Genomic DNA, 10,614 nt, shown 5'->3' on the forward strand with positions numbered 1-10,614 from the left:
TCTTCCTCTCCTACTTTGTTCCTCTTCCTTTCTCTCTTTCCTTCCTCTTCCTCTTTCTCTTCCTCTCTCTCTTCCCCTTCCTCTCTTCACTCTTCCTTCGTCTTTCTCTCTCTCTTCCTTTCTTTCTCTTCCTTCCTCTTTCTCATCCTTCCTTCTTCTCTTCCTTCCTCTCTCTCTCCCTCTCTTCCTTCCTCTTTCTCTTCTTCCTCTTTCTCTTCCTTTCTATTTTCCTTCACTCTCTCTCTTCCTTCCTCTTCCTTCCTCTTCTTCTCTTCTCTTCCTTCCTTCTTCCCTCCTTCCTCTTTCTCTTTTTCTCTCTCTCTTCCTTTCTCTCTTTCCTTCCTCTTCTTCTTTCTCTTTAATTTCTCTCTTCCTTCCTCTCTCTTCCTTCTCCTTCCTTTCCCTCTCTCTCCTTCCTCTCTCTTCCTTCCTTTCTTCCTTCCTCTTTCTCTTCCCTTCCTCTCTCTTCCTTCTCACTCTTCCTCTCTCCTCTTTTCCTCTTCATCTTCGTCTTCTTTCTTCTCTTCCTTCTCTCTTCCTTCCTCTCTCTTCCTTCCTCTTTCTCTTCTTTCTCTTCTCTTCTCACTCTTCCATCCTCTCCTCTTCCTTCCTCTTCCTCCTCTTTCTCTTCCTTCCTCTTTCTCATCCTTCCTTCCCTATCTCTTTTTCTCTCTTCCTTCCTCTTCTCTTCCTTCCTCTTCCTTCTTTCTCTTCCCCTTTCTCTTTCTCTCTCTTCCTTCTCTCTCTTCCCTTCCTCTTCCTCTTTCTCTTCCTTTCTCTCTTCTTCCTCTTCCTCTTTCTCTTCCTTTCTCTCTCTCTTCCTTCCTCTCTATTCCTTCATCTCTCTTCCTTCCATCTCTCTTCCTTTCTCTCTCATCCTTCCTCTCTATTCCTTCCTCTCTCTTCCTTCCTTCCTTCCTCTCTCTTCCTTCTCTCTCTTCCTTCATCTTCCTCTTTCTCTCTCTTCCTTCCTCTCTATTCCTTCCTCTCTCTTCCTTCCTCTCTCTTCCTTCCTCTCTCTTCCTTCCTCTTCCTCTTTCTCTTCCTTTCTCTCTCTTCCTTCCTCTTCCTCTTTCTCTTCCTTTCTCTCTCTTCCTTCCTCTTCCTCTTTCCTTCCTTTCTCTTCCTTCCTCTTCCTCTTTCTCTTCCTTTCTCTCTCTCTTCCTTTCTCTCTCTTCCTTCCTCTCTCTTCCTTCCTCTCTCTTCCTTTCTCTCTCATCCTTCGTCTCTCTTCCTTCCTCTCTCTTCCTTCCTCTCTCTCCTTCCTCTCTCTTCCTTCCTCTTTCTCTTCCTTCCTCTCTCTTCCTTTCTCTCTCTCTTCCTGTCTCCTCTCTCTTCCTTCCTCTTTCTTCCTTCCTCTTTCTCTTCCTTCCTCTTCCGTCCTCTTCCTTCCTTTCTATTTTCCTTCCTCTCTCTTCCTTTCTCTTTCTCTTCCTTCCTCTTTCTCTTCCTTCCTCTTTCTCTTCTTTCCTCTTTCTCTTCCTTCCTCTTCCTCTTCCTTCCTCTTTCTCTTCCTTCCTCTCACTCTTCCTTCCTCTTTCTCTTCCTTCCTCTTCCTCTTCCTTCCTCTTTCTCTTCCTTCCTCTTCCTCTTCCTTCCTCTTTCTCTTCCTTCCTCTTCCTCTTCTTTCCTCTTTCTCTTCCTTCCTCTTCCTCTTCCTTCCTCTTTCTCTTCCTTCCTCTCACTCTTCCTTCCTCTTTCTCTTCCTTCCTCTTTCTCTTCCTTCCTCTCCCACTCTTCCCTCTCCTCCTTCCTCTCACTCTTCCTTCCTCTTTGTCTTTCTCTTCCTTCCTCTCTCACTCTTCCTTCCTCTCACTCTTCCTTCTCTCTTTCTTTCTCTTCCTTCCTCTTTCTCATCCTTCCTTCCTCTTTCTCTTCCTTCCTCTTTCTCTTCCTTCCTCTCCTCTTCCTTCCTCTTTGTCTTCCTCTTCCTCTTTCTCTTCCTTCTCTCACTCTTCCTTTCCTCTCTCTCTTCCTTTCTCTCTTTCCTTCTTCTTCCTCTTTCTCTTCCTTTCTCTCTTTCTTCCTTCCTTCTTCTCTCTCTTTCTCTCACTCTTCCTTCCTCTTTCTCTTCCTGTCTCTCTCTTCCTTTCTCTCTCTTCCTTCCTCTTTCTCTTCCTTTCTCCTCTTCCTTCCTCTCTCTCTCCTTCCTTCTCTTCCTTCCTCTTTCTCTCCTTCCCTCTCTTCCTTCCTTCCTTCTTCTCTCACTTCCTTTCTCTCACTCTTCCTTCCTCTTTCTCTTCCGTCCTCTTCCTTCCTTTCTATTTTCCTTCCTCTCTCTTCCTTCCTCTTTCTTCCTTCCTCTTCCTTCCTCTTCCTTCCTCTTCCTTCCTCTTTCTCTTCCCTCCTCTCTCTTCCTTTCTCTCTCTTCCTTTCTCTCTCTTCCTTCCTCTTCCTCTTTCTCTTCCTTTCTCTCTCTTCCTTCCTCTCCCTTCCTTCCTCTTCCTCTTTCTCTTCCTTTCTCTCTCTCTTCCTTCCACTCTCTTCCTTCCTCTCTCTTCCTTTCTCTCTCTTCCTTCCTCTCTCTTCCTTCCTCTCTCTTCCTTCCTCTCTCTCCTTCCTCTCTCTTCCTTCCTCTTTCTCTTTATCTTCCTTTCTCTCTCTGCCTTCCTCTCTATTCCTTTCTCTCTCTTCCTTCCTCTCTCTTCCTTCCTCTTCCTCTTTCTCTTCCTTTCTCTCTCTTCCTTCCTCTCTATTCCTTTCTCTCTCTTCCTTCCTCTCTCTTCCTTTCCTCTTTTGTCTCTTTGTCTTCCTTTCTCTCTCTTCCTTCCTCTCTATTCCTTTCTCTCTCTTCCTTCCTCTCTCTTCCTTCCTCTTTCTCTTTCTCTTCCTTTCTCTCTCTTCCTTCCTCTCTCTTCCTTCCTCTTCCTCTTCCTTTCTCTCTCTTCCTTCCTCTTCATCTTTCTCTTCCTTTCTCTCTCTTCCTTCCTCTCTATTCCTTTCTCTCTCTTCCTTCCTCTCTCTACCTTCCTCTTCCTCTTCCTTTCTCCCTCTTCCTTCCTCTTCCTCTCTCTTCCTTCCTCTTCCTCTTTCTCTCTCTTTTTCTCTCTCTTCCTTTCTCTCTCTTCCTTCCTCTCTCTTCCTTCCTCTCTCTTCCTTCCTCTCTTCTCTCTCTTCTTTCTCTTTCTCTTTCTCTTCCTTTCTCTCTCTTCCTTCCTCTCTATTCCTTTCTCTCTCTTCCTTCCTCTCTCTTCTTCCTCTCTCTTCTCTTCCTTCCTCTTTCTCCTTCCTCTCTCTTCCTTCCTCTTTCTCTTTATCTTCCTTTCTCTCTCTGCCTTTCTCTCTATTCCTTTCTCTCTCTTCCTTCCTCTCTCTTCCTTCCTCTTCCTCTCTCTCTTCCTTCCTCTCTCTTCCTTCCTCTTCCTCTTTCTCTTCCTTTCTCTCTCTCTTCCTTTCTCTCTCTTCCTTTCTCTCTCTTCCTTCCTCTCTCTTCCTTTCTCTCTCATCCTTCGTCTCTCTTCCTTCCTCTCTCTTCCTTCCTCTCTCTCCTTCCTCTCTCTTCCTTCCTCTTTCTCTTCCTTCCTCTCTCTTCCTTTCTCTCTCTCTTCCTGTCTCCTCTCTCTTCCTTCCTCTTTCTCTTCCTTCCTCTTTTCTCTTCCTTCTCTTCCGTCCTCTTCCTTCCTTTCTATTTTCCTTCCTTCCTTTCTCTTTCCTTCTTTCTCTTTCTCTTCCTTCCTCTTTCTCTTCTTTCCTCTTTCTCTTCCTTCCTCTTCCTCTTCCTTCCTCTTTCTCTTCCTTCCTCTCACTCTTCCTTCCTCTTTCTCTTCCTTCCTCTTCCTCTTCCTTCCTCTTTCTCTTCCTTCCTCTTCCTCTTCTTTCCTCTTTCTCTTCCTTCCTCTTTCTCTTCCTTCCTCTTTCTCTTCCTTCCTCTCACTCTTCCTTCCTCTCACTCTTCCTTCCTCTCACTCTTCCTTCCTCTCACTCTTCCTTCCTCTTTCTCTTCCTTCCTCTTTGTCTTCCTTCCTCTTTCTCTTCCTTCCTCTCACTCTTCCTTCCTCTCACTCTTCCTTCGTCTTTCTCTTCCTTCCTCTTTCTCTTCCTTCCTCTTTCTCATCCTTCCTTCTTCTCTCACTTCCTTTCTCTGACTCTTCCTTCCTCTTTCTCTTCCTGTCTCTCTCTTCCTTTCTCTTTCTCTTCCTTCCTCTTCCTCTTCCTTCCTCTTTCTCTTCCTTCCTCTCACTCTTCCTTCCTCTCACTCTTCCTTCCTCTCTCTCTTCCTTCCTCTTCCTCTTCCTTCCTCTTTCTCTTCCTTCCTCTTTCTCTTCTTTCCTCTTTCTCTTCCTGTCTCTCTCTTCCTTTCTCTTTCTCTTCCTTCCTCTTCCTCTTCCTGTCTCTCTCTTCCTTTCTCTTTCTCTTCCTTCCTCTTTCTCTTCCTTCCTCTCACTCTACCTTCCTCTCACTCTTCCTTCGTCTTTCTCTTCCTTCCTCTTTCTCTTCCTTCCTCTTTCTCATCCTTCCTTCTTCTCTCACTTCCTTTCTCTCACTCTTCCTTCCTCTTTCTCTTCCGTCCTCTTCCTTCCTTTCTATTTTCCTTCCTCTCTCTTCCTTCCTCTTCCTTCCTCTTCCTTCCTCTTCCTTCCTCTTTCTCTTCCCTCCTCTCTCTTCCTTTCTCTCTCTTCCTTTCTCTCTCTTCCTTCCTCTTCCTCTTTCTCTTCCTTTCTCTCTCTTCCTTCCTCTCCCTTCCTTCCTCTTCCTCTTTCTCTTCCTTTCTTCTTCTCCTTCCTTCCTGACTCTTCTTCCTTTTCTCTTCCTGTCTCTTCTTCCTTTCTCTCTCTTCCTTCCTCTCTCTTCTTCTCTCTCTTCCCTTCCTCTCTCTCCTTCCTCTCTCTTCCTTCCTCTTCTCTTTATCCTTCAGCACCCTCTCTGCCTTCCTCCTCTATTCCTTTCTCTCTTCCTTCCTCTCTATTTCCTTCCTCTTCCTCTTTCTCTTTGCCTTTCTCTCACCTTCCTCTCTATTCCTTTCTCTCTCTTCCTTCCTCCTCTTCCTTCCTCTTTGTCTTCCTTCCTCATTCTCATCTTCCTTCCTCTCTCTTCTTTCTCTCACTCTTCCTTCCTCTCTCTTCCTGTCTCTCTTTCTCTTTCTCTTCCTCTTTCTCTTCCTTTCTCTTTCTCTTCCTTCCTCTCATCCTTCCTTCCTCTCTGACTTCCTTTCTCTCACTCTTCCTTCCTCTTTCTCTTCCTGTCTCTCTCTTCCTTCCTCTTTCTCTTCCTGTCTCTCTCTTCCTTTCTCTTTCTCTTCCTTCCTCTTTCTCTTCCTTCCTCTCACTCTTCCTTCCTCTCACTCTTCCTTCCTCTCACTCTTCCTTCCTCTTTCTCCCTCTTTGTCTTCCTTCCTCTTTCTCTTCCTTCCTCTCACTCTTCCTTCCTCTTTCTCTTCCTTCCTCTCACTCTTCCTTCCTCTCACTCTTCCTTCTTCTTTCTCTTCCTTCCTCTTTCTCTTCCTTCCTCTTTCTCTTCCTTCCTCTCACTCTTCCTTCCTCTCACTCTTCCTTCCTCTTTCTCTTTCTCTTCCTTCCTCTCACTCTTCCATCCTCTCACTCTTCCTTCCTCTTTCTCTTCCTTCCTCTCACTCTTCTTTCCTCTTTCTCTTCCTTCCTCTTCCTTCCTCTTTCTCTTCCTGTCTCTCTCTTCCTTCCTCTTTCTCTTCCTTCCTCTTTCTCTTCCTTCCTCTTTCTCTTCTTTCCTCTCACTCTTCCTTCCTCTCACTCTTCCTTCCTCTTTCTCTTCCTTCTTCTTTCTCTTCCTTCCTCTTTCTCTTCCTTCCTCTCACTCTTCCATCCTCTCACTCTTCCTTCCTCTTTCTCTTCCTGTCTCTCACTTCCTTTCTCTCACTCTTCCTGCCTCTTTCTCTTCCTTCCTCTTTCATCCTCTTCCTTCCTTTCTATTTTCCTTCCTCTCTCTTCATTCCTCTTTCTCTTCCTTCCTCATTCTCTTCCTTCCTCTCTCACTTCCTTTCTCTCACTCTTCCTGTCTCTCTCTTCCTTTCTCTTTCTCTTCCTTTCTCTTTCTCTTCCTTCCTCTCACTTCCTTTCTCTCACTCTTCCTTCCTCTTTCTCTTCCTGTCTCTCACTTCCTTTCTCCCACTCTTCCATCCTCTTTCTCTTCCTTCCTCTTTCTCTTCCTTCCTTTTCATCCTCTTCCTTCCTTTCTATTTTCCTTCCTCTCTCTTCTTTCCTCTTTCTCCTCCTTCCTCTTTCTCTTCCTTCCTCTTTCTCTTCCTTCCTCTTTCTCTTCCTTCCTCTTTCTCTTCCTTCCTCTCACTCTTCCTTCCTCTCACTCTTCCTTCCTCTCTCTCTTCCTTCTTCTTTCTCTTCCTTCTTCTTTCTCTTCCTTCCTCTTTCTCTTCCTTCCTCTCACTCTTCCTTCCTCTCACTCTTCCTTCCTCTTTCTCTTCCTTCCTCTTTCTCTTCCTTCTTCTTTCTCTTCCTTCCTCTTTCTTCCTTCCTCTCACTCTTCCTTCCTCTCACTCTTCCTTCCTCTTTCTCTTCCTTTCTCTTTCTCTTCCTTCCTCTCACTCTTCCATCCTCTCACTCTTCCTTCCTCTTTCTCTTCCTTCCTCTTCCTCTTCCTTCCTCTTTCTCTTCCTGTCTCTCTCTTCCTTCCTCTTTCTCTTCCTTCCTCTTTCTCTTCCTTCATCTTTCTCTTCTTTCCTCTCACTCTTCCTTCCTCTCACTCTTCCTTCCTCTTTCTCTTCCTTCTTCTTTCTCTTCCTTCCTCTTTCTCTTCCTTCCTCTCACTCTTCCATCCTCTCACTCTTCCTTCCTCTTTCTCTTCCTGTCTCTCACTTCCTTTCTCTCACTCTTCCTGCCTCTTTCTCTTCCTTCCTCTTTCATCCTCTTCCTTCTTTTCTATTTTCCTTCCTCTCTCTTCATTCCTCTTTCTCTTCCTTCCTCATTCTCTTCCTTCCTCTCTCACTTCCTTTCTCTCACTCTTCCTGTCTCTCTCTTCCTTTCTCTTCCTTTCTCTTTCTCTTCCTTCCTCTCACTTCCTTCCTCTCACTCTTCATTCCTCTCTCTCTTCCTTCCTCTTTCTCTTCATTCTTCTTTCTCTTCCTTCCTCTTTTGCTTCCTTCCTCTCACTCTTCATTCCTCTTTCTCTTCCTTCCTCTTTCTCTTCCTGTCTCTCTCTTCCTTCCTCTTTCTCTTCATTCCTCTTTCTCTTCCTTCCTCTTTCTCTTCCTTCCTCTTTCTCTTCCTTCCTCTCTCTCTTCCTTTCTCTCACTCTTCCTTCCTCTTTCTCTTCCTGTCGCTCTTCCTTTCTCTTTCTCTTCCTTCCTCTTTCTCTTCCTCTCTCTCTTCCTTCCTCTTTCTCTTCATTCTTCTTTCTCTTCCTTCCTCTTTTGCTTCCTTCCTCTCACTCTTCATTCCTCTCACTCTTCCTTCCTCTCTCTCTTCCTTTCTCTCACTCTTCCTTCCTCTTTCTCTTCCTGTCTCTCTTCCTTTCTCTTTCTCTTCCTTCCTCTTTCTCTTCCTCTCTCTCTTCCTTCCTCTTTCTCTTCATTCTTCTTTCTCTTCCTTCCTCTTTTGCTTCCTTCCTCTCACTCTTCATTCCTCTCTCTCTTCCTTCCTCTTTCTCATCATTCTTCTTTCTCTTCCTTCCTCTTTTGCTTCCTTCCTCTCACTCTTCATTCCTCTTTCTCTTCCTTCCTCTTTCTCTTCCTGTCTCTCTCTTCCTTCCTCTTTCTCTTCATTCCTCTTTCTCTTCCTTCCTCTTTCTCTTCCTTCCTCTTTCTCTCCCTGTCTCTCTCTTCATTCCTCTTTCTCTTCATTCCTCTTTCTCTTCCTTCCTCTTTCTCTTCCTTCCTCATTCTCATCCTTCCTTCCTCTCTCTCTTCCTTTCTCTCACTCTTCCTTTCTCTCTCTCTTCCTGTCTCTCTCTTCCTTCCTCTTTCTCTTCCTTCCTCTTTCTCTTCCTTCCTCTCTCACTTCCTTTCTCTCACTCTTCCTGTCTCTCTCTTCCTTTCTCTTTCTCTTCCTTTCTCTTTCTCTTCCTTCCTCTCACTTCCTTTCTCTCACTCTTCCTTCCTCTTTCTCTTCCTGTCTCTCACTTCCTTTCTCCCACTCTTCCGTCCTCTTTCTCTTCCTTCCTCTTTCTCTTCCTTCCTTTTCATCCTCTTCCTTCCTTTCTATTTTCCTTCCTCTCTCTTCTTTCCTCTTTCTCCTCCTTCCTCTTTCTCTTCCTTCCTCTTTCTCTTCCTTCCTCTTTCTCTTCCTTCCTCTCACTCTTCCTTCCTCTTTCTCTTCCTTCCTCTCTCTCTTCCTTCCTCTTTCTCTTCCTTCCTCTTTCTCTTCCTTCTTCTTTCTCTTCCTTCCTCTCACTCTTCCTTCCTCTCACTCTTCCTTCCTCTTTCTCTTCCTTCCTCTTTCTCTTCCTTCTTCTTTCTCTTCCTTCCTCTTTCTCTTCCTTCCTCTCACTCTTCCTTCCTCTCACTCTTCCTTCCTCTTTCTCTTCCTTTCTCTTTCTCTTCCTTCCTCTCACTCTTCCATCCTCTCACTCTTCCTTCCTCTTTCTCTTCCTTCCTCTTCCTCTTCCTTCCTTTTTCTCTTCCTGTCTCTCTCTTCCTTCCTCTTTCTCTTCCTTCCTCTTTCTCTTCCTTCATCTTTCTCTTCTTTCCTCTCACTCTTCCTTCCTCTCACTCTTCCTTCCTCTTTCTCTTCCTTCTTCTTTATCTTCCTTCCTCTTTCTCTTCCTTCCTCTCACTCTTCCATCCTCTCACTCTTCCTTCCTCTTTCTCTTCCTGTCTCTCACTTCCTTTCTCTCACTCTTCCTGCCTCTTTCTCTTCCTTCCTCTTTCATCCTCTTCCTTCTTTTCTATTTTCCTTCCTCTCTCTTCATTCCTCTTTCTCTTCCTTCCTCATTCTCTTCCTTCCTCTCTCACTTCCTTTCTCTCACTCTTCCTGTCTCTCTCTTCCTTTCTCTTCCTTTCTCTTTCTCTTCCTTCCTCTCACTTCCTTTCTCTCACTCTTCCTTCCTCTTTCTCTTCCTGTCTCTCACTTCCTTTCCCCCACTCTTCCTTCCTCTTTCTCTTCCTTCCTCTTTCTCTTCCTTCCTTTTCATCCTCTTCCTTCCTTTCTATTTTCCTTCCTCTCTCTTCTTTCCTCTTTCTCTTCCTTCCTCTTCCTCTTCCTTCCTCTTTCTCTTCCTTCCTCTTTCTCTTCCTTCCTCTTTCTCTTCCTTCCTCATTCTCATCCTTCCTTCCTCTCTCTCTTCCTTTCTCTCACTCTTCCTTTCTCTCTCTCTTCCTGTCTCTCTCTTCCTTCCTCTTTCTCTTCCTTCCTCTTTCTCTTCCTTTCTCTCACTCTTCCTTTCTCTCTCTCTTCCTGTCTCTCTCTTCCTTCCTCTTTCTCTTCCTTCCTCTTTCTCTTCCTTCCTCTCTCTCTTCCTTTCTCTCACTCTTCCTTCCTCTTTCTCTTCCTGTCTCTCTTCCTTTCTCTTTCTCTTCCTTCCTCTTTCTCTTCCTCTCTCTCTTCCTTCCTCTTTCTCTTCATTCTTCTTTCTCTTCCTTCCTCTTTTGCTTCCTTCCTCTCACTCTTCATTCCTCTTTCTCTTCCTTCCTCTTTCTCTTCCTGTCTCTCTCTTCCTTTCTCTCACTCTTCCTTTCTCTCTCTCTTCCTGGCTCTCTCTTCCTTCCTCTTTCTCTTCCTTCCTCTTTCTCTTCCTTCCTCTCTCTCTTCCTTTCTCTCACTCTTCCTTCCTCTCTCTTCTCTTCCTGTCTCTCTTCCTTTCTCTTTCTCTTCCTTCCTCTTTCTCTTCCTCTCTCTCTTCCTTCCTCTTTCTCTTCATTCTTCTTTCTCTTCCTTCCTCTTTTGCTTCCTTCCTCTCACTCTTCATTCCTCTCACTCTTCCTTCCTCTCTCTCACTCTTCCTTCCTCTTTCTCTTCCTGTCTCTCTTCCTTTCTCTTTCTCTTCCTTCCTCTTTCTCTTCCTCTCTCTCTTCCTTCCTCTTTCTCTTCATTCTTCTTTCTCTTCCTTCCTCTTTTGCTTCCTTCCTCTCACTCTTCATTCCTCTCTCTCTTCCTTCCTCTTTCTCTTCATTCTTCTTTCTCTTCCTTCCTCTTTTGCTTCCTTCCTCTCACTCTTCATTCCTCTTTCTCTTCCTTCCTCTTTCTCTTCCTTCCTCTTTCTCTTCCTTCCTCTTTCTCTTCCTGTCTCTCTCTTCCTTCCTCTTTCTCTTCATTCCTCTTTCTCTTCCTTCCTCTTTCTCTTCCTTCCTCTTTCTCTCCCTGTCTCTCTCTTCATTCCTCTTTCTCTTCATTCCTCTTTCTCTTCCTTCCTCTTTCTCTTCCTTCCTCATTCTCATCCTTCCTTCCTCTCTCTCTTCCTTTCTCTCACTCTTCCTTTCTCTCTCTCTTCCTGTCTCTCTCTCTTCCTCTCTCTCTTCATTCCTCTTTCTCTTCCTTCCTCTTTCTCTCCCTGTCTCTCTCTTAATTCCTCTTTCTCTTCATTCCTCTTTCTCTTCCTTCCTCTTTCTCTTCCTTCCTCTTTCTCTTCCTTCCTCTTTCTCTTCCTTCCTCTTTCTCTTCCTTCCTCTTTCTCTTCCTGTCTCTCTCTTCATTCCTCTTTCTCTTCATATTATTCCTCTTTCTCTTCCTTCCTCTTTCTCTTCCTGTCTTT

This window comes from Oncorhynchus gorbuscha, linkage group LG13 (genome assembly GCF_021184085.1).
Source record: "Oncorhynchus gorbuscha isolate QuinsamMale2020 ecotype Even-year linkage group LG13, OgorEven_v1.0, whole genome shotgun sequence".
Lineage (NCBI taxonomy): Eukaryota > Metazoa > Chordata > Actinopteri > Salmoniformes > Salmonidae > Oncorhynchus > Oncorhynchus gorbuscha.